The sequence below is a fragment of the Tauraco erythrolophus genome, chromosome 4 (genome assembly GCF_009769465.1).
Source record: "Tauraco erythrolophus isolate bTauEry1 chromosome 4, bTauEry1.pri, whole genome shotgun sequence".
In the NCBI taxonomy this organism is placed as follows: Eukaryota; Metazoa; Chordata; class Aves; order Musophagiformes; family Musophagidae; genus Tauraco; species Tauraco erythrolophus.
This window is the reverse complement of record NC_141468.1, coordinates 42257956-42282316: the sequence shown is the minus strand read 5'-3', so window position 1 is coordinate 42282316 and position 24361 is coordinate 42257956. Positions and strand designations below refer to the sequence as shown.

Here is a 24361-nt window from a genome sequence, read left to right as displayed (position 1 = left end):
TTATTCAGTATTGAATGACTGACAAAACTTTTATCAGGCCCTGATACTGCAAAGACACCATGTCATTGTTGAGATAAGGTTGTTGTCATCTTTATCTCTCTGAAATAGTTTGGAGTTGTGTGAAAATGTGGATGAGTAAATTGTGCATGAAAACTTTGTATCCTTTTCTAAGGACTTTGTGCATTCTAAGTCAGTGCATGGGTAATTTTCAAATTATTCTAAATGTACAGAAATGTACTATTGAAAGATGCCTTTTTCTTATGTTATTAGAGACTGTGAAGGATGTGGAGGAGAAGGATAGGCAACATCATAAGCTACAGCTCAGTCATCATCTCCTAGCTGAGATTTTCCACTCCATTGTGCCATTTCTCAATCTCTGCAACGGCTGCTAATCAAATTCTAACAATGTGGTGTTTGACTTGATCAACTGAATAACTAAAGTGACTATTTTTCTGGATATCGGGTTGTCATATGTTTGAATTGTTCTATTCTTAACTTGATTTGGTGGTTTGGGTTGTTTTTTGTTTTTTTTTTTTATATAGCTGAAGTGATTTGGATGCATTTCACATACAGAAGAATAACAGCTGGTGAGGGGGCGAGGAAGAGTAAGCTGTAGCTACCAAAAAAAAGGGGATAGCTTTTATCATATGCCATTATGTAGAGAGTTCTTGTCTTCAAACCACATCCTATGCAACTCTTCCTCCTTTGTCTAAAAGACCTGCATGCCTAAATGATTCCTTTCCAGAATGCAAAAAAAAATAATCTGTTAGTGTCCTGTCTTGCAACGAGAGTAATTCTGCTGAAATGAAGTAGAATTAGTCCCAGTGTAATGATTAAATTAGAACAAATACCAGCTTAAACAATTGTCTTTGGCAAACTGAGTCTAGGTTTGGTCTCATATTCCATAAATTAAAGAGGGAAAGGATTGTGGTCCGAAATGATTGAGTAGAAAATCTATGTGAAACTGTGTGCTTGCACGTCACCTTTATGGCCCTGCATCAGAAACATTGGGCAGGTGAGAAGGCAGGAAACTAAGTGAACTTCAAGTCATATTTAGACTCAGAAGCTTATCTCAATCTGACAGCTTCTGCAGAGTGCTTTGACCTCTAGCAAGTTCTAAGGGGGAAAAAAGAGCAGGTTTTAACATCAATACTTAAGGAGACAGACTTTCTGCAGCTTCCATACGCTCTCCTGCTTTGCTTCTAATGAATGAAGCAAAATCTAGGTCTGAAACCTATGTTACAGAAGCTATCAGGGGCACTGCTATTGAGTTCAGTCACAGAAAACTCCTGCTTACATAATTTATTTAATTATCACCACTCTCTAAAGAGAAAGAAAGTTTTAAATGGCTTTCCTTAAAAATGACAAAATTTCTCTTTTGAAATAAATGTCAGAATTTTGCAACTGTTTATGACAATAATTAACTCATTGACAAAATGCTTTTATTGTTGAGAAATTGTTGAGCAACTGACATCGTCTACCTGGATTTATCCAAAGCATTTGATACTGTCCCACACAACATCCTTGTCTCTAAACTGGAAAGACATGATTTTGATGAATGGACCACTCGGTGGATAAGGAATTGGCTGAATGGTCTTACTCAAAGAGTTGTGGTCAACAGTTCAATGTCCAAGTGGAGGCCAGTGACGAGTGGTGCTCCTCAGGGGTCAGTACTGGGGCCAGTGCTATTTAACATCTTTGTTAGTGACATGGACAGTGGGATTGAGTGCACCCTCAGCAAGTTTGCAGATGACACCAAGTTGTGTGGTGTTGTGGACATGCTGGAGGGAAGGGATGCCATCCAGAGGGACCTTGACAGGCTGAAGAGGTGGGCCTGTGAGAACCTCATGAAGTTCAACAAGGCCAAGTGCAAGGTCCTGCACGTGGGTCGGGGCAATCCCAAGCACAAGTACAGGCTGGGCGGAGAATGGATTGAGAGCAGCCCTGAGGAAAAGGACTTGGGAGTGCTGGTGGATGAGAAGCTCAACATGAGCCGGCAGTGTGCGTTTGCAGCCCAGAAAGGCAACCGTATCCTGGGTTGCATCCGAAGAAGCATGGCCAGCAGGTTGAGGGAGGTGATTCTGCCCCTCTACTCTGCTCTTGTGAGACCCCACCTGGAATACTGCATTCAGCTCTGGAGTCCCCAACACAATAAGGACATGGAGCTGCTGGAACAAGTTCAGAGGAGGGCCACGAAGATGATTCGAGTGCTGGAACACCTCTGCTATGAAGACAGGCTGAGAGAGTTGGGGCTGTTCACCCTGGAGAAGAGAAGGCTCCAGGGTGATCTTATCACAGCCTTCCAGTACTTAAAGGGGGCCTACAGGAAAGCTGGAGAGGGACTTTTTCCAAGGGCATGTAGTGATAGGACATGGGGAAATGGCTTTAAACTGAAAGAGGGTAGATTTCGATTAGATATAAGGAAGAAACTTTTTACATTGAGGGTGGTGAGGCAGTGGAACAGGTTGCCCAGAGAAGTTGTAGATGCCCCATCCCTGGAATTGTTCACAGCCAGATTGGATGAGGCTTTGAGCAGCCTGGTATAGTGGAGGATTTCCCTGTCCATGGCAGGGGGGTTGGAACTAGATGATCTTTGAGGTCCCTTCCAACCCTAACCATTCTGTGATTCTATGATTCTAAATAATCCTAAAAAAAAAAGCACATAGAAAAGATAATATGAAATATTGCAATAGTAGTTAATTGTGTTTGGTTTTGAAACCAAATTAAGAAAACTTACTTGAAGCACAATAGAGCACGTGATGCATATAATGTCAGAGCATGTTCTGAGGTTTCAGAGGGGAGCATAAGAATTTTGTAGTGCTAGCACAGCCCAGAGCAGCTCTGTAGCCTAACCTGTTCACTTAGTGCCCCAGCTCACATAATGAGAATATCTCCTTTGTGATGTTGCCTCCTCTTTGCTTGACAGCTTCATCATTCTTGGAAGGAGCAAGGTTCAGATCAGATGAAGAAGTTAGTTCTTCAGACGGTGAGCAGTAGACCTTACACAGTGTTGCTGTGGGTGCAAGAAGTTCACTCAGGTTCACAGAAGGATCTTTGAAGAGAGATCTGTTGAAGGTTGTTATTATGGCAAACTACAGTAGGCTCAGAAAATCCCTCAAGCCAAAAGTGGTTTGACACAGGATTAGTAGAAGAAGAGAGATTTCCTGTTCCTGCCCTGTTCTTACTCTTCCCTCCATGTCTGCTTATTGCTGTGCACGAGACACAGTACTGGGAGAACTTGGTCAGAACCAGCAGGGCTGTGTGCTTCTGTTGTAAAATGTAAGCACTGGTACAAGTATAAGTAATGTTTTAATTTTATTTCATGAGAGCTATTTTAAGATTTTATGCCAATTTATGCACAACTAAGCATGAAATAAAATACATATTTCAGAAAATTTCATGCTGTGAAGTGATATGAAAGAAGTACCTTCCTCCGTAGTGTTCCATGCATTAACAGATTTGTGAATAGTGATGGGGGCCGTCATTGTATGCCAGACACTGTCCATGATCTCATTATCAGCGTTCTACAGAATGCAAAGGCTAATAAGCAGCAAGGCAACAAAATGCTGAAACATAATGCTGAATATGTGAATAATTTGGTGGAAGTTAACAGGAGCACTCATATTCCTTGAACGATCATAACAGCTGCTCTGGAAAATGGTTGCAAAATGCCACTCTTCTTCTTGGCAAGTCTGTGCCCTGTGTTTATTCATAAACACAGCTGTTTAATATTAGATACTAAAGTAAGTTTCTCATTGTTTTATTGTCATCAACCCTGTAGCTTCGGCAAAGTGATCTGGATCAAACACTTAAACAGCAAGCCAGAGAGTTTCTTTCTTTCTGAAAGAAAGAAACATTTTTTAACATGGTTACTTTACTGGTTTTACTTTTTCCATTTGGAAAATGTCCATTTCATTTCCCCTTATAGAATTACTTCCAAATATTTATTCTAGCAGAGAAGTTGTTGTAAGTCTGCAGTACAGGTACAATGCACAGAACAAAACCACTGATTCCAGCTAATTTTTAATGTCGTGTTTAATTTTTTGTCATAGAGTGGTTGAGACCGGAAGGGGCCTCTGGTAATTGTGTAGTCCAACCCCTTGCCCAGAGCAAGGCCCCTCAGACCTGCAAGTTGCTCGGGACCTGATTGATTTGAGTTTTGAATATCTCCTACGATGAAGACTTCACAGCCTCTCTGGGCAACCTGTGCCAGTGTTTGACCACTTTCACAGTAAAAAAGTGTTCCTTACATGTAAATGAAACATCCTATGTTTCAGTTTGTGCCTATTCCCTCCTCTCTGGTCACTGGGCACCAGTGAGAAGAGCCTGTCACCATCTTCTTTATTCCCTCCCATCAGATATTTATACACATGGCCAAGCTGCCTCCTGTACGTTCTCTTCTCCAGGCTAACCAGTCCCTTTTGAGGAGCTCTCATCAAATTCCAGCAACTGCTTTGGAGCTGTTAACTTCACAGAGGTGAAATACTGTGGACTTTGGTGCTTGTGTGAACAGCAGTGGGTGCCAGACCACAGGTCTCTGTGTATTTGGAGTTCAGCAGGAATGACGATCCCTTTCATTCACAGCTGTAGTCTTTCCAGTTCAGCAGAAACCCAGAGCTATCACCTGAATCAAACCTCTGCCACTGCCAAAGGCATCTGCACTTCTCTCCCAGCTCCAGCTTACTTCAGGATCAATAGAAACCTGGAGCACTTGCTGATTTACAGTGTCTAGCCTCTGTAAGGTGTAAGGCCAGGAGCTAACCTGAGAAACTCATTTTTCCTCGTTTTGGTGACATAGAAGGCAGTATAGCCCTGTAGGCATAGACCTGGCTCCTAGGCTTTCTGTGCTACGTGACCATAGGATTGAATGGAGAGTGTTTTCTGACATAGATACTCACTTCAGTATTCAGTATGCATTTATGGACTATGTCTAAAAGCTCTGGACCAGGGACTATGGAGCACCCATTAGTTGCAGATGAGTGAAACAGAACCTGAAGTAAAACAGGGATGTTAAAGCTCCGAGTAGCCATTGAATGCCTTACCCTTTTCAATGTACATATAAGTAGGGTAGTAAAAACAGTAAATGGTGCTCCCACAGACTGACTCATTTCTAGTTCATTTCTCTAGGCACATTCTGCATCTTTACATTGTTCTGTAGCAAAACACATTCTGAGATTTCCACAGAGGAGAACGGGTTTTATTAGATTTTTATATCGCCCGCTGACCCTAGACAGAAGTAGGAATTGTCATATAACGTGAGGAACTGTTAAGCTTATCCAGCAGAGATACAGCATTAAAAAAAATGTTTTGCTTGCATTATTTTTGTACTTTAAAATCATTTATCCTTGGCATGTAACTTAAAAAATAGGGTTTGATGACTGTTGGTAATTGCCTGTATTTTCTGTGATCAGCATGTGTAGCATTCAAAATTGATGTAGCTAATTAAATAATAGAAACAGGAACCAAAAGTTAATTGCAGTCTGTGCAGGTTGCCCTCAGGTGTTTTGTGTCACCTGGGAAGTCTCAGCTCATTAGCAGAAACAAAGTCAATAAGTGTTTACAGAACTGGAAGCAGCTGGAGAGTTAGAAAATCACCATGTCCCACAGAAGCTGTGTGATTATGAATGAGTGTGGTCACAGTCATGGTCATGTTTCTGATCACCAGCATGAGCGAGACATTAATGAATTGAAAAGTGGTAGAAAATGACAGCCTGCATGTAGTTCTCTCTGTTGGTTACCAAGGTACAGGATATAATAACTAAATTTTACCACATCTCTGACGTGGCTATACAGCTTCTAGTCGGTTCAGAGGTTGGATAGGGATCATATTCACATAACCTTAGCCTGCATGTTGTCCTGGGAGTATCTGTTCATTTGATTGTTAAATACGAACCTTGACTCACTTTCTGAGTCATTCCTTTTAAAAATGTATTTCTTTGCAAGTGAACTATGTATGCTTTTCCAAGATTTGTATTGTCTTGAGTTTAGCCACATTAAGTACATGATGTTCAAGTGAACTTCGCCTCAATCAGCCAGTACACCTGACCTACCTTCCTGTTTATCCTGTGTTCCCTGATTCTGAGTTACCTTCAATCGTGTTATCTTCAAGCTTCTGTATGACTTTGTGTGGCTTAACAGACCTCTAATAAGGATGTTGATGAGCACAAACCGAGGAGCAACAGGTGACCTGAATGAGGTCATCTGTTCCAGCATATTTGCAGGTTTACCTTCCTTCTTGCTCTTTCAGCATCCAGTGCGATTACTTTTGGAATGGAATATCTACATCACATTACTATCATCCTTTGAATTCTTATCCCTCAAAAAATCTCTAGACATGGTTCCTTCTTTCTTTTCTCTATCTTTGTGAAAATTTTGCAATCTCAATGTGCATCCTTGTTGATGTTTAAACAAAAAAGCTGGAGTAGGCTTAAGTCTACTGGCCCTAGATATCCGTTGATAGTTTTTCTTCCTTTAGCCATTGCCAGCAGTTCATGTAGGCCTTTTTTCCCTGTTACAGTATTTACATGGTTATCTAAAGGGATGAAAATTAGCCTGCTTCACCAAAATGTAATTTCTGTTATTCTATTTCTAGTCTTTTCACAAGCTTTGCAGTTGTCTTCATGAGGAAGCATTTTGAGTTTTCATAAATGGGGAACGTCTAGATGTCAGCACGCTCTGGATTTGAAAGTGGTGCAGCTGGCATTCCTAGAGGGTCAGAGCATATTTGTAGCTGACAAAAATCTTTCTCTGTCTCTCCTAAAGGGGCTTTTTAATTATAGCCATACTCAGCAGAACCGTTTACAAGTTGGAGCTGTCATGGGCAGACTGTCTTTTCCAGATTTGTGGGATATGTGAGACAAGAGCCTTAGGCTGGGGTAGCACTGCCACCGTCAGTTTCCAGAATTCAGAGCAGCCCACAACTGGTTTTGCACTGCAGATAGATGGGCAGCCTCAGCCTGAGGTCACATTCATTATGTGGCTCTTTAGGAAACCCTGATTTACAACCTTTTTATAGAGAGGGAACTCATATCCAGAAAGACAAAACTAATGGCACTACAGAAGTGCAAATATCACTAATGGTGTGAAATTATCCCCTTCATCAAGTTTATTTGATGAAATTTGAATGTTGGAAGAAAAGATGAGCATACAATTTCCACTGGAGAAGCAAACTGAATTGATAACATTAAATCTGAATTCCCAGTTCTCTTTCTGCTTTTGCAAGTTTCTAAGCCACTCTGTTATCGCGTCTTAGTATCAGCTATCATCTACCTTCCCATTATTTCAGCTGTCAACCGAGAATGGCACTGCTGCTTCTCTTTACATCCAGGTATACTACTTCTTCAGTCTAAAGTAAACAGCCACATGCTCTACTTATAATTAAAGGTCTACACGTGTTCTATTGTACTTGAAGTTTGAATACAAAGGTATGCCCCATCCCTAGTTGTGGATGCCCCATCCCTGGAGGTGTTCAAGGCCAGGTTGGATGAGGCTTTGGGCAACCTGGTGCAGTGGAGGATTTCCCTGCCCATGGCAGTGGGGTTGGAACTAGATGATCTTTGAGGTCCCTTCCAACCCTAACCATTCTATGATTCTATGCATAAATGTCTTAAGGATGTGGCCTTAAAAAGTCTCATATATCCAGATAGTCATCTTCCATAAGGATACAGATACTGTAAGTTAGCAGCTTCTTTCTTGCACAGAAGTTCTGTGAAAAACATCTTTAAATGATGAAAATTGTCAGCTTTCTTATGTAGGTGTATATTCTACTTTCTTTTACTAAATCATCTCAAACATATTAAAATTAAAAAGATTTGAGTCACTGAATGAAAATTTGGATTTTTGACTTACATAAATTGCAGAATGGTTATTCAAGTACAACTTTGGACTCCTACAAAATGGAAAGACATTATTTATTCATTCTGTTTTGCAAAATATTTTTGCAAATGCATTTTCCTCATTTGTGAGCTACTCTATGATCTGTCTAATCTATGTATAAACTAAGTGCAGCAGACAGAGAAGAGACAGAATACTAAATTACAATGAAATTTAAGATCTTCACAGTTAGTTGCGAGATTACAACTTAGAATCTCTAATCACAGTCTAATTTTAAGAGACTGATGAGTCATAAGTATGTTTTCAAATTATATTAGTTAAAAAAAGACACTATTCAGTTAACAAGACAAAGTTCCCATCTTATTCAGGTTATGCAAATAATTTAAATGCTTGTTTTGTATTTTGCATGTTAGTTATGTAATATATTATGATGTCAATTAACTGCAAAAATTGTTCTTAATGAAACAGAAGAATCTTTAATAGTATATAATACAGGCTTCATACAGAAAAAAACCATACATATTGAAGTACATAAAAATAACTCGAATTCAGTGATCTTTGTAAATGATGTATGGGAAGTCCTTTGTTCCTATACTTTAAAATCTCTGTAAATCTTAAAGTTTTGGACCTTTGTTGGGGTTAGAACACTGACATGTTCTAACATAGAATCACAGAATCATAGAATGGTTAGAGTTGGAAGGGACCTCAAAGATCATCTAGTTCCAACCCCCCTGCCATGGGCAGGGAAATCCTCCACTACACCAGGTTGCCCAAAGCCTCATCCGACCTGGCCTTGAACACTTCCAGGGATGGGCCATCTACAGCTTCTCTGGGCAACCTGTTCCAGTGCCTCACCACCCTCTGAGTGAAAAATTTCTTCCTTATATCTAATCTAAATCTCCCCTCTTTCAGTTTAAATCCATTGCCCCTTGTCCTATCACTACACGCCCTTGTAAAAAGTCCCTCTCCAGCTTTCCTGTAGGCCCCCTTTAGGTACTGGAAAGCTGCTATAAGATCACCCCGGAGCCTTCTCTTCTCCAGGCTGAACAGCCCCAACTCTCTCAGTGTGTCTTCATAGCAGAGGTGTTCCAGCCCTCGGATCATCTTCGTGGCCCTCCTCTGGACCCACTCCAGCAGCTCCAGGACCCGCTCCAGCAGCTTTTTTTACATAAAGTATAAAGAATAACTCCAAAACCTGGAAAATGAGATAGTGAGGGATATTGGCCAGAATTCTGGGCTAAGTGTCCAAATATTCATTTTTACTTAAAGTGTTGACATCACGTACCTTCTTCATGTTCGTAAGATAAGCGCTTTGCTATGATGTACTTCTGTTTCTTCAGACCTAATGAATTTTCTTAATCCCCATTGCTGGATCCTTTGGTGTGCCCGCATGAAAAGAACTACAAATGTAAGCTGAGAATTTTTATTTATTTATTACTAACGTGTTCTTTCTCCTTATATCCTTGCGCTCCCTGACAACCAGCATGACATCCACCCTCACAGCGTGTTTGAAATTGTTTAGGAAGAAAACAAGCAATTCTGCATTTAGCAGAGGCGACACCATGCCAGACCGTGTTTTACCTGCCTGACAAAAAAGTCCTGACCCAGGAAATACAATATATACAATAGTGAGGGAAGAAATAAAATCACCATATGAATGACCAAAAGATGTTAATACAGATACAACAATACCATCTATTACAAACTCATGCTGTTGTTTAGATCTATGTTTCAGCTGTCTAAAATACCTCTCAGGAAATGCATACTGAGTAATTTGACCGGAGCTCCTTCAGTCTTCCGGAGGGCTGGTGAGCTCTTGTTGAATGCAGATCCTGCTCTTTGCCTTGTTTGTGTAATGTAACTTCGTATACCTGTTCACAGAAATCTCTAACAACGCCAAAAGCATCCCTTTTGTACAGCCCTGTTCTAGCAGGATGCCGAAAGAGTCACTGCCCACCTGCCGTGTTGTTCCAGGGGAACATATTGCAGGAGGTCTGGGACTACTTCTGTACAGCAGGAATAGCTGGCAGTGAATGAATGGGATTTGCCATCCTTTCAACTGGCTTATAAACATCCCTGATTAAGGCAGATGAAAATGAGATGCCTAAAGTTGTGCACATGAATGTGACCTTGGCAGCAGAGGCTGATCACCTATCAGAAAAGTAAAAGATGCCAGAAAGTTATTGAGAGGCAGACGTAGGTCTTTTTAATATGACAGGTTGTGTTGATGAGAGAATAAAACAACTTGTGTGTGGACGGACAGAAATGAATTTTACTGAGTAGGTTTTGTCTAACATGGCAAATATGAAGCATATTTTTATGGAGTTGAACAAAGAATTCTCCCTCATGTATCCCTGTATCCTGTGAAAAGAAGTAGATGGAGAATTGAGGGCAAAGGGGTCTCAGTTACGACATTCGGCTTCACTGATTTTATTTCTCTCTTTTCTTGCAGTACCAATTTGTGGAAAAATCACAACAGAAAAGAAAATCACGTTTTGAAAACCTTTTTGCTACAATGACAGAGAATATTTAAGAACATTTATCTTCCTCTTGCTGTTTCCTTTGCTTAAAACACCCAGATTTCTTTAGAAAATGGTAGTTTTGATTACTTTTTTTAATTTTTATTTTCTTCTTTTTCCTCTGGTCATTTAGTTATGCAATTTCTGGAAGACTTTCTGTGAATGTTATGTTTAATGGCAAAAAGATCATAGCAATCAGAAGCTGTAAAAGCTGTTTAGTTCATCTTATGTTTTTTTGTTCATGCCAGTGTGGGGTTTTTCCATATAATCATCCATTTTTTTGTTCAGCTTTGTTTCAGCTAGTGAAATGAACATTCCTTTACTGCTGTAGACAAAATCTAATGGTGAAGCTGGTAAGGCAACTTTGTTGGTTTTAGTTCTAACTCAGAAAAAAAGCAGAGGAGGAATTAGTTGACAGACTGAGGATGAGCCCTGCCAACCCTAACGACCTTGACAATCAGCTACCATCTTAACAGTAACCTACCACGTTTTTCATTGAGGTAACATACTACCTTGCTGCTTTGGTCAAGTAGTAACGATGGTTTGTGGATGTCCAGAAATCCTGGAAGCACATATATAGAGCAATTGTATTGCTCTTGCACAACTGATACAGCTTGTTCTGGTGAAGCTGAACTTGCTGGTGCTGTATGCAAAGCCACGATAGCAATGCCAGGGTAGAAATGGGGCTGAGCCATTTGCTATATACCTCTGGTGCTATGTCATGCCATCTTGTTGGGTCATGTAGTGGGACTATGCTCTCATGTTGAGTCGTGTGATAGGGGCTCTGCTATGCCTGGCTGACAAGAGAGGGAGTGAATGGATATAATACATACATTCAGACTGCTGCACAACACTGTGGCTTCTCTGTCTTTGGACAAGTGAGAGATGGGACCTGAGAGCAGTCTGAAATATGTGATTTGCCAGCACTGCGTGAAGAGTAGGGAAAACACAGCAGGGAAGTGGAAAGTGAGGGTAGTGCAGGAAATACAGCTGTTTCTCCAGTAAATTCCCGTCTGCCTCTTAGAGAGTATAGAGCGTGTTTAGTCCAGCACTGGTGGAATCCATCGAGTTTGCTCCTTTGCCCTGACCAGTAGTTGTGCAGGCCTGGCCACAACTGGTCTGTGTTGAGCTGAGTGCAGAGCTGCCCCCGGGGCAGCCTGCGTCTCCCAAGATGTCTTAAGGGTTTTGATGGGATAATGCCAGTGGATTTTCTTCCCAGAAGCGTTTGCTGATTAGGACCCTTTGCACAATGGATTTCTGTCTTATCACAGCTAAAAGACCTTGTAAACGATAGATCATTGAGATATTTTCTCGAAATAAGCTAAAAATCAGTTGCTCCCATTAGACATTGTGTATTAAAAATAGACAACAGTAGCCACAGGCTCCGATAAAATTCCTGTCTTTCTCTGCATGATGCTGCCAAAAAAAATGTAACATATAAATATACAAACTTAACTCAGGTTCCTCTGGTTTTCCTGAGGCTTTGTAGCTTTTTGTTTTGTTTTGCTTTTCCACTTAACTTCTGAACTTAAGTAGACACACCTCCAATGATAAATTTAGGTTTTAGCTGTTTACCAACTAAGATAGAAGGCATACAGCCTTTTATTGACAGACATAGATGCCGTTGCTGTGTCTCATTTCTAGGGATTAAGGTAGGTGTCTTGAGTTTTTTAATGAAGTCTATGAGCTCTCTAGCCATCATTTGCAGGACTTGTGTTTGATATGACAGGTATAATATAGATATTGCTCTGGATCAGAGCCGTACACTCTGTTTCTAAAAAGTTGAGTATTTCTTCCCAAGCGTCTCTTCCTGCTCACACAGAGCAGCAGCCACAAAACCACTGGGAATCTCCCAGGTTTCCAGGGTGCAAGAAAGAGGCAGAAATTGAGCATAAAGGTGCACTCATTGCATTCGTACAGAGGAGCAGCACCTCTCAAACACAAATGGCACTGTTTGTGGTCAGTTGGGGAAGTCTGACAGACTAGTTCTTGTATGTTTAAAGAATATTGATAAAAAATAAGAAAGAAAAAAAAATAATAGGAAACCTCACCCACCAAATTTGCAATTGCTATTTCTCACTGAAAGAATTATGAATTATTTTGCATTTGTATACATGTGAGAATGAAAGAACCACATGCAAACAGTTTTTAGTATTCTCTTTCAAGGATGATCAATTCTGAGTACAAAAGGGGAAAAAAAATGTGGTTTTTCTCATTTTAAACATCTGAGGTTGGCTTTGACAGCCGTGTTGCCTGTTCAAAAAAAAAGAACACAGAATGCTCTTCTGATCCTAAACATAAAAGACAGAAATTGAAGATCCACGAATTGGGCCCTGTCTCGCAGCCATTTTAGAGCAGTAATATCCCATAATACAAGACAGCACAGTTTCTTCATCTTTGACCTCACAAGTGGAGTCATCTCCAAAGAAAAGTTCCCCAATTAGTCTGAAAGCCATTTTCTAAAACTTTGTCCCTAATGGTTGAGTCAGAAAACTTGTTCTGTATTAGAACATTTAGAACACAGTGTATGTATCACATTTCCAAAGCCGGAAACTCAAATCTTGAGCCACTGGTCAAAAATACAGTATTGTTATTAGCATTAACAGGAATCACTGAGGTAAAACTCTCCTTAAGTCTTTGAAGGTTTGGCATTAGTGTTTTCCCTTATGCTATGCCTTCTCTGTTCAGTACTAGACAGAAGAGGAAAATCCTTTGTCTGCCCAGCTTCTCAAGAAAAAGGGAATTTGTACCTCATAGCCTCTGAAATACATTCGGTATTAGCATCTTCAGAGGATCAAAGATCCTGAGACTGTTGCCAAAATCATGATATTGTCTTTTCACCTACTTTCTTGTTTCTGAGCTTATAGGATTCACACACAATCATTAAGGCTTTGCTAAAACTTTGAAACAAAGGGACATATCCATGACAGGATAAAACATAAAGTAATGCAAATTTTGTCTAAGAAAAACACAGATCCCCAAGGATTTTGCTTGATTTTTCTCAACTTTGTTTCAAGTTCGTAACAGTAAAAGGAACATAAGGCAGAAACTACCAGGGTGCCTTGTATTATCTGCACTCGGTTCATGTGGATTGGGAGTGCTAAGACAGGTAGGGGAAAGTCAGTGATTCAAGTTTTATTCCAATAATTTTTTATTATGGTGATGATAATGGCTATAAACAAACTTCAGTGGGCTAAAAAGCTGAAAGCAGATAAAGACCTAAAACATGCTAGGGAATTGCATCACACCAAAGAGCCCTTGTTGTTGGACCTTTGTTTGCTGAAAACAGAATCCTGATCTCAAGAGCTGAGGTGTAAGAATTGCTTCTTACTTTGAAAGTCTTGGACAAATAATCCAGATTGTGCTAGGACACGAAGCGTATTCAGGAATTGTACAAGAACGGTCTTTTGTGTAAATATCTCAATTCCAGTTGAGCCAAATGTATTTTAAGACTTTTTTTTTTTTTCTCAGATATATTTCAAATTTTCTTCTTCGCATGCCCAGGAATGACAGAGAGCTATAATTATGTGAAAAAAGGGAAATCGTTTACCTCTTTCTACAGTGTTCCCATTGTGCTCGTTCAGGCAGATTTTGCTCATCTGAAACTATCAATAAAAATTGTTTCTGAAAATAAATGCATGAGAAGGCTAGGACGTCAGCAGTACTGAAATCTTACTTTGATTTTCCAGGCAAAGAGAAAAGTTACTAAGGAAAGTAAGTCAGTGGGAGTCTTTTGGCCACATTAGTTCCTGAAAGATGTGGAAGTTTCTGTGTTGTCTTAGGTTTCTAGCTTTATTCTTCATTAGTTTGTAAGGTTAAATACATATGTGTCTGCTACAAACTAAATTTAAAATTCTGAAGGTAAAAAGAAAAGGTTTATTTTGAGGGGGTTTTTTTAAGTCTGTCATTTTTATGGAAGGCATTTTGATGTATTGAGGACCATTTTACAAAGTAATAAAACGAATTTAAACTTCAGTAACTAAGAATTGTTTGAAACATAAAACTAGCTGAAATGAGGGGTTTACAAAAGGAGCAATGAGAAACAATACTAGTTTTCTGACATTTTGAGCTTTACACTGGCTCTACCTAGAGATTTAATAATTGGACAGAAAAAACAAATGTATTATAAAGCACGGCTGAACAGGCTCAAAAGAGTCTGTTTGCTCTGAGGATTACAGCTGGCTTTGGGATGATGAAATAGGATGTGACTGGTACAATCATGCTGTGCATGAAAGTTGTACCGGACATAATAGCACCATGCATTTCTTTTGTAATGGGAGGAATAATTTTTTTACTAATATTGAATAAGGACAGATAGAACGAGTTTATGGAGCTCATTATACATGCCTCTCAAAGAACAAAAAGGTTGAAATAGTGTTCAGCTGAGCTCTTCCAGTTGTCCTTGTGTTTCCACTTCTCTGTATTGTCTTGTGCTTTTCCATCATCTTGTCCTTTTCAGCTGTCTACCATAAGGGAGCAGGGCAAGGAGAGCTGGATGGAGTAAGTAAGGAAAAAGCCTAGAAAACTATCAGAGCTTTGAAATGAACTTCAGCTATTATTTTAAGAAAACTGAAATACTTTGTGATGAAGTAAATCCCAGTCCTTGAAGAAATGCAACACCAAATGACAAAAAAAAAAAAAAAAGACAGGAATTAACTTTTGGGGGCAACATTAAAATTATCCATGAAAGAAGTTGAAAAGTTCCATCCTATGTATCTGCCCCTCATCTTCTTACTGAAATATATAAAATCCTGTGAAATGGTCAAATACTATTGTCCCCATTTTATAGACCCAGAACTGAGGCAGGTTAAGTGAGGCAGACTGGCTAAGGCCAGAAGCACAGCAAAATTCCCGCCTCTGATCCCTACTAGTAATCAATTTGCAGTAATTGCAAATTTAGTACTCTTTAAAATAGATGTAGCATGGTTGTGACCAATTTTTACGAAAGAAATAATATAATTCCACATGCAGAAGAACACTGTCTCCTTCCGTCATGAAGTACTTCAGTTCTACCAGGTGGTGAAGCGTAAAGTCCCTTGTGTCCCAAAGAAGCTCTAGAAAATCAGCCATGATGTCCAACAGATCTACTGCAGCCTCCTACCCCTCTCCTTCTCCTTTGGAAAGGGCTCTCACAGTACAGAGACCTTCTGGGACTGGTATTATTTAATGACAAGGCTGCGTTGAACTTGTTTCTCAAGGACAATAGATAGCTTCTTCCCCTTTCTTACACCTCCTCAGCAATTACAAGCATGCATCCCATGGGGATAGAGGATATGGGATTCTGCAACCCTGTGACTCAGAAAAAGTCCTGTTAACTTTACTGGGCTCCAGATAAGGCTGTTCCCTTACTGAGGTGGGGCTGTGGGATGGTAGTCTCATACAATCTATAGTACATTAGGTGTTTGGAAGGTATATATACTTTCTGACTTCCAAATACATGATGTATAATTAATGCATTAATGGTACCGTAGGAAAGAGGTACAGGGAAAGGAGAAATGAGTACAATGACCACTGAGAGGACAGTCTAACTCACACTCTCAGACTGTCACCCCACTAACTACATCACAGTGTGGTACAGGAGTGATCCACACGACTCAGAAGCCAGGAGAAGGATAGAAGACTATTCTATGTCTTGTTATATGTGGTCAGTAAATCCACATTACCTTGTGACACGATGGTGTCAAATGACACGGAAAAGAGCTGACCCTTATCTTTGCTAGGAGACTGCAAGCCCAGAGATTAAGGCAAAACATAGGACTGCTAGAAATCAAAGTGTGCCTCTTCAAGACAGGCATTAACAAACCTTATCCTTAATAGGCTGAATGCATTCTCATACACTTTAATCATCCATGAAGGTCATAGAGTCTTTCTATAGCTGACTGACTCACTGCCCAAGTGCATGTAAAAGCTCAGTAAGGGAATCTTGGACAAAAGCCAGACAGCACAGATGGAGCATTTCTCACTCTTGTGTTGGTGCTTCCTACAGAAGTGGTCAAATCAGCCCCAACTCAGCTGATCTCATTTGAGAAATTAGTTCTCCCTGCAAAAAGCGTAAATCTGTCACATAACTGAGGCAAACCAGTTTAGTCATATCACCCACCCACCTCCAAGAGTAGCTTTGCCAGTCTGAACTGTGGATGCCAGCGGAATGCCCTGGCCTCACCTCAACACCTGTTATGGCATCTGCTCTCTCTGCGATGCAGCAGCTTACAGGAACGTCCTCAGTTGGTACCTATGTGTGCAAATAGGACTTCTGTGCAACCCAGTATCTAAATCGAGGATGATGGCCAGCAGTTGAACCTTTCAACAGCATATTGAGAAACTTATCCTCTTATTGCACTAGGGTTTGTCTTGGTTTCCGATAATTCAGAGTTTGGCTTCAACTGTATGACAAAGTTTGTAGTATCTCTTCTGTACAGTTTTCAGGGACATTAGTGACTTTCAGCATCCACCTAAGCATCCAGCCCTTTTTCTGCCTCTTGTTCAGTATTTGGCCTCAGCAACTTCCTGTGGTATTAATTGCAGTGTGTGAAAGACTTCTTCCTTTTATAGATTTTGATTTTCTCATATTTTAATGAACATTCACTTGAAAATCAGTATGGGAAGAGACCATATATCTTTCTGAACTAATTAGATTAACTCTATCTTTCCCATTAGTGTTACTTCTGGCTTTGATTTCTTTCAGAGAGCTCATAACATGTATAAATATTTAAATGTATATGCTTTCATGAAAAATTGATTGAGAGCCAAAATTGTTCTTTAATGCTATATGAGAAATGCATAAAACCAGGAAATAGTATGCTTGCTTTAAACAAAGATTTTCCGTAAAAGATGTGGGGTGTTTTTTGTCTAGCAAAAGTGTCAGTAAAGTTGTACAATGCCACGTATTGAGAAGGAACATCCAAATACACAAAACTTCCCTGGACTAATGAGAACTGAAACAATCAAAGTATCCTATTCCTATCACTTTTTCTTAATGTTTCTACAGAACCAATTTAGAGTTCTTCTTCTCATCACCCAAATACTCTTTGGACAAGCACACTTAAATTTTCGCAGGCTATATGTGAAATTTGGAAGTGTTCAGCAGATTTGCATATTCTGCAGCCTCAGTATCTCCTCATTAGAAAATAAGTGACTTTAACAGAAGCATGTTCCAGATCCAAACCATTTCTCAGTGCTTTTCATTGGTTCTTGTAAAGTCAAACATATGCCTGTAATTTTTCTACTATTTTAGATGATTTTCGCTACACTTTTGTAGAATAGCCAAGACTCCGCCTCACCATTTTTCAGCAATAGCTCTCTGACCTTAGAAGTGTTTCAGTGTCCCAAGATTTATATTCCTAGTCACATTGTGTTTTAGCAGAAATATATTATGTATGAAGGTTTAAGTAGGTCACTGCAGGCAACTGCTAATACACAGAAACATGAAGCTTCTTTAATTAATCACCAGGAATAATTGATTTTCTACTCAGGAGAATTTTATCTTAGTTTACAGACAGAATTCAGAGTTTAATGTGGGCTTCATAAAAGGGCAAATTTCTCCTCTTGGAGAACATAACATTGTAGATGGAGAGGGAAACGGGAGAGGAGGGAATGCCACCTCGGACACTGGTTTGATATAGGACAAAGTGCTTTCGGAGGCTTGTCTTGGCAAAATGCTTTGTTCTAGTTCCATAATGCTGACCTGCATCAGAAGTTGAGGTTCATGAACTACATGAGGTGCTAAACCTGCTGTGAGCCATGACACACAGAATGTTACACAAACCAAAATCTTCTGTGAGTGTGTATTAGGCCACTTGACCCAGTCAAATGGGCAAACCTGCCATGCAGTGCAGATGCAAGCTCAAGTCGTCGAACGGCAACAGGAAGGCAAATCTAATGTGATTTAGGGGAAAAAAAGAAAAAATGCAGATATTTTCACAATTTGTTGCCAAATTTTTTGTAATCCTCTACCCAAGCTGTACAAATACAGCTCCAAACCTTTCACCTTCACTCCTGATAAATACATCCTTTTTTGGTGGTACAGCTGAGGCTGTCTGATGAAAGTGACAAGATGAAACATGGTGACACTAATTAACTGGAGACAATGTCACTGTGCAAGGTGCTCAGATGGAGGGACCTGCAGCCCAGCCACAGTCTGGTATTTCATAGAATCATAGAATCATAGAATGGTTAGGGCTGGAAGGGACCTTCAAAGGTCATCTAGTCCAACCCCCCTGCAAGGAACAGGGATATCTCCAACTAGATCAGGTTGCTCAGGGCCTCGTCCAACCTGGCCTTGAACGTCTCCAGGGATGGAGCATCCACCACCTCTCTGGGCCACCTGTTCCAGTGTTCTACCACTCTCATGGTAAAAAATTTTTTCCTAATATCCAACCTGAACCTACCTCCCTCTATTTTAAAACCGTTACCCCTTGTCTTATCACAACTGGCCCTCCTGAACAGCCTCTCCCCATCTTTCTTGTAGGCCCCCTTGAGGTACTGGAAGACCGCTATAAGGTCACCCCGGATCCTCCTCTTCTCCAGGCTGAACAGCCCCAACTCTTTCAGCCTGTCCTCATAGGAAAGGTGCTCCAGCCCTCTTATCATCTTCGTGGCCCTCCTCTGGACCCTCTCCAATTGGTCCATGTCCTTCTTATGTTGGGGACTCCAGAACTGGACACAATACTCCAAGTGAGGTCTCACGAGGGCAGAGTAGAGGGGGAGAATCACCTCCTTCGACCTGCTGGCCACGCTCCTCTTGATGCAGCCCAGGACGCGGTTGGCCTTCTGGGCCGCAAGAGCACATTGCCGGCTCATATTGAGCTTCTCGTCCACCAGTACTCCCAAGTCCTTCTCCTCAGGGCTGCTCACGATCCATTCTCCGCCCAGTCTGTATTTGTGCCTGGGATTGCCACGACCCAGATGTAGGACCTTGCATTTGGCCTGGTTAAACTTCATGAGGTTGGTACGGGCCCACCTCTCCAGCCTGTCGAGGTCCCTCTGGATGGCATCCCTCCCTTCCAGCGTGTCGACGGCACCACACAGCTTGGTGTCGTCGGTGAACTTGCTGAGGGTGCACTCCATGCCACTGTCCACGTCACCGACAAAGATGTTGAAGAGGGCCGGGCCCAACACGGACCCCTGAGGGACGCCACTCGTGACCGGTCTCCACTTGGACATCGAGCCGTTGACCACTACTCTCTGAGTGCGGCCATTGAGCCAATTCCTTATCCACCGAGTGGTCCATCCATCAAACCCATGCCTCTCTAGTTTAGAGAGAAGAATGTCGTGCGGGACAGTGTCAAAAGCTTTGCACAAGTCCAGGTAGATGACATCCGTTGGTTGACCCTTGTCCACTGATGTTGTCACCCCATCGTAAAAGGCCACCAAGTTGGTCAGGCACGATCTGCCTTTGGTGAAGCCATGTTGGCTGTATTTGCTTTAGCACAATAAACATTTATAGCATTTTTGGTTACTTTCTTAAAACAAATAAATAAGGGGAGCACAGGCAGGTAAAATAACTCTTTTCTGTGCTTTCTATTTTGTTTAGCCTGAGTAAATAGATTATTTTTATTTTTGTTTTTAGAGTTACTTTCTTTGGTTTTAGGACAAAATAGAACTCACTACGCGATGGCCCTTAAGTATGTAAAATTCCTGGTATGTGTAATTTGCTGATTAATATTTGTTCACAAAAGTATTGTGATGACTTATACTTGAAACTTTAACCTTCTTCATCTTTGATTATTTTTCTTCCTGTATATTCAGGTTAGCTAGAGGTTTGAGAAAACACTTGTGGTGGGGAAGTCAGAAGTTTAGAGGAGAGTAACCAATGTATAGAAAAGGAATGGTATGTTTAAGGCTCATTGCAGAAAGGATATCACTGATGGTAAGGTAAAGATAAGAAAGAGAGACATATCTGAATTTTTCTTGAGCAGCAAAACTTGACTTGGCAAATTATAATTTATTGTAAGATCCTAAAAATATTATTTCAAAAACTGTGTTACACATTTATCTTTCATGTTAGGATTTTTTTTTTCCTTTATCTTTATAAAAAAAACCCCTTAGGATGTGATTTAGGAATGGTCTTTGGTGTTTTTCTATGCTGAGTTTTCTTCTCCAGAACTCTGTCTTCCCAAGTTTTCCACTACAAGCAGAAAACTCTTTCACTTCAAACTACCTGTTTTGCTTGGATCTGATAAACCTAGAAACTGTGGCTATAGTTGCAATATCCAGGCTGGTAATTGCTCAGGGAAATGAGTCCTCCAGGGTGTTCGCCTCTGGGCTCAACAAGTCACTATTGCCAACAGCAGTAGCAGATTCAAAATTGTGAACTCCTTGGGGAGTGGGTTGCATCCATGATAAACACCGTGGATAAGCAAAAGGTAAATTATTATTGCTATCTAACTGGTATGCTTCAGCCCTTTATTTTCCAAAGCAAAAGGATCAGCTAGAGGAACACAGTAAGAGATAACTTGTGTATCTGTGCTAACGCTTTGTTTTATTCATTTCTATGGATTTACTTTTCAGGGGTTAATTTTATGTTTTATTGCAGGTGATGTTAGAAAACATAATTATTTCATCTATGTAATTATAATATGTTAATGGCCGGACAGGTTTCTATTATAGGAGTGATTCTCTCATTGACAGCTTATATTGTTTGTTTAATGTACAGGTATTGTTGCATTTGTAGTTCATCCATTATCTCCTTTCTACCCTAATCTCTTACTTTTATGGACTATAGACAACATAGTATCTAGACATGCTATCAGAATGGCACAAAGCATTAAAATATTGAAATTTTAATGATTTTTTAGAAATTTTCTACTGATAGGAATAGTTAGGACTTTATTTTTTCTTTCTCTTCTCTATCTTTCTTCTTTCTTTTTCTTCCATTTTTTCTTTCTTTGACCAACTTTTCTCAATAAAAATTTTCATAGTTAGAAGTATGCAGAAAGGCAGTTTTGTACCAGACCCTCCGACCAGACTTAAATTTCAGTCACCTTCGGGAGGGCACACACCAGAGTTAAGAATAAAATGCCCCCAATTTTACCTTCATCCCAGATCTTGATAGTGTCGGTATGGGTTATTGTATGATAACATTCATGTCGTTGAGGAGACTCGTTGCCTTTTAGTGCTGAAGAGGCATACATTAGCCTGGATCTTGTCAGAAGGAACTTAGGAAAAGAGTATAATCTTGCCCTGTTCCTATTGTTTTCCAGAAGCATTCAGAGTTGGTGTCCTGGTTTCAGCTGAGACAGAGTTAGCTCTTCTTTTTAGCAGCTAGAAGAGCTCCGTGTTTTGGTTTTAGTCTGAGACTTGCTCTGAGAAGAACGCTGATAGCGCACCGATGTTTGTAGTTGTCACTAAGGTCTCAAGGTCTTTTCAGCTTGCCATGTTCTTGCCAGTGTGTAGGAGCACAGCAGGATAGAGAGGAGCATAGCCAGGATGGGGGATCCACGACTCCCCTTATGATTTGTACTTAGAGTTAGGATTGAGGGCCAAATTGGCCAATTAGTATTCCATATCATGCAGCGTCATGCCCAGTATAAAAGTGAGGGACAGCCGGAAAGAAGGGCCTTTGCTCTCGAGAAATCTCTTGCTTTCGGACTCTCAGAGTACTCTCGCTGTCTCACTCTCTATTTTCGGGCCTCTCGCTCGTCCGGGATTGCAGTATCAGGATTTATCTGTTTCGGGATCATTAGTTTGGGACAAGATGGGCCTCGGTCAAGGGGTGGTGAGCAATTACACCATACATCACTTGTTTGTATATATATTATCCTTGTACATATCTGTACATATATATATATTGGTAGCAGTAGTAGTAAATTGTTCTTATCTCAACCCACGGGTCTCTTTTCCTTTTCTCCTTTAATTCCCTTCCTCATCCCCAGGGGGTGGGGGAGAGTGAGCGAGCGGCTGTGTGGAGTTTAGTTGCCAGAGCAGCCCAAACCACAATAGTTGGCCACAGGACACTGAACTTGATGTGTCTCCAGTCTGGTCCTGCTTTACACTTTTACGAATCCAGTGTAAACAACGTGGTAATAGAGAGCACAGAGCACGTTTGTGATGTGCTGCTTACTCTAAAGCAGATGCTCTCAGGGTCCCATCAAGCATTTCTATACATGATCTTTCACTGATTGAGTTAGAAATCCCATTCCTAAAGTGGCAGATTCTGGACTGCTAACTTTCTTCTTGATAGGAAGAGTAAAATGCACTCTCTTTTGCTGCCTGATGTAGAAAAAGGCGACCTTTGTTACTCTTACTTAATTTTTACTGTAATTGCCAAGCAACTGAGCTTCACACTAGCACCAGCAATTGAGAAGCAGATTCCTGCAATAGACAGTAAGGCAACGTTCCTATAAAAAATCTGAGCTTTTTCTTCCTTAGATACTTCTTGGTTTTTTTTTTCGATGAATGGTCACAAAAAAAAAAATATTGCTGCACAGGAAGCACCCTGAGATGAGTCTGAAGGACAAACTTCTTCCCGCCCACTTAGGAGGTTTCCCAAAAGGGTCCTGAAATCTCCAACTGCAAGAGCAGGTGAACTTTCTAAGCAGGCTCTTGCCAGACTGACAGAGAAAGTGCTGTTGTCTTCAGACTTTCTTCAGAATCATCAAGGACAATATAGATATAGCTGTTAGAGAGACACACGTACTGTGCAGCCTTTTATGACTCTTTGTTATAGGACACGGTGGACCAAATTCAGACCTGGTAGAAGGAAATGTGACTCTCCTAAAGGTAATGGAGTTTCACCATGTTTTATTGTCCCTGGATATGGTGAACCACTATCCCAGCATACTAAATCTATAGGAATTTATTACCTCCTTATAGCCTCTTTAAGATCTTCTTTTTCAGCTGATGCTGGATATTTTTCTGGCTATTTCATTTCTGTGTCTTTATCAGTGAGCTCTTAACACACTATTTAACATTTAATGTCATCTGATCCCCAGCTCAAGTATGTTTAAGTGAATGTATTTTGATTTTATGCCTGCTAATTTTGCTCAGTAACAACGGTTATCTTTATTCCCATAACTCGGGGTCACTGACTTAGACAAGCAGTTTCACGCTCTTTCTGCCATCCTGATGGATCTCTAGGGACCCTCACAACAGCCTTCCTATTTCAGCAACAACTCCCTTTCTCATTTACCCAGGATTCTCAGACCAGTCTGTTGACTTTCAGTGTAATGATGGCTTCAGAGCTCCAAACCAATTCTCATCTACTGTATTGCTTAGGTGTGCCGTGGCTGAAGCGAGCCAGTCTGAGTAACAGAATACATGGTGCTTGGATCTGTTAGATCTCCCTGTCTCCCCTCCCAAGACATTTCTGTTTTGATGACAAAGCTGGAGCACTTTTGTAGCCACTCAAGATATCTATCTAATTCAAGAAGAAACAAAGAGAAGATGATCTTGCACTTTGAAGATGCAGGGTAGAAATGGTAATTTAAATTGAAGAATCCTATAATACTTGAAACTGATTTAAAGCTCCACTGTGTGGTAAGATCAGATCTCAGTTGACACATCAGCAATTGACAATCCCATTAGTGTAAAAAAAAAAACCAAGAAAAAATGGAAAAAGAGTTAAAAACACTTGGTACTGATGGAAAAAACAAATTGACAGTGGAAAAAGAAAGCAAATATTTTATGGTTTTACATCATAACTTACAAATACTTGCATGTAAATAAAGAACAACAGTCAAAATGTGTGATGTTTTTCTTTGAGAAAAAAGTTGTTTTTCTTTTCAGACCATAACCATATTTCTACTGTGATGTCTGACCCATCGATATTTAATTCTCTTTATGCAGCTCTGGTTAAGAAGGAAGAATACTTGCTTGGATCCTCAGAGCAGCAAGCTGGTATATGGCTTTAAGTAGAAAGTTTAAAATAAAAAATCTTTTTTGGCTCAAGTCAACTGGCTCAGTCAGAACTTACTAACCTCCTAAATCAGGAGTTTCCAGAAACATTAGAAGCCTTCTGAGACTGTCTGACATAATCCTTTTCCCTCCCTTCTCGACTACATATTGCCTGC

General features: G+C 40.4%; 1 protein-coding gene across 1 annotated transcript in view; it reads left to right on the top strand.

Moving 5' to 3' along the window:
• PTPRR (protein tyrosine phosphatase receptor type R) overlaps positions 1–24361 on the top strand; it is a 153306-nt gene that overhangs the window by 51471 nt on the left and 77474 nt on the right. The window lies entirely within an intron of this gene.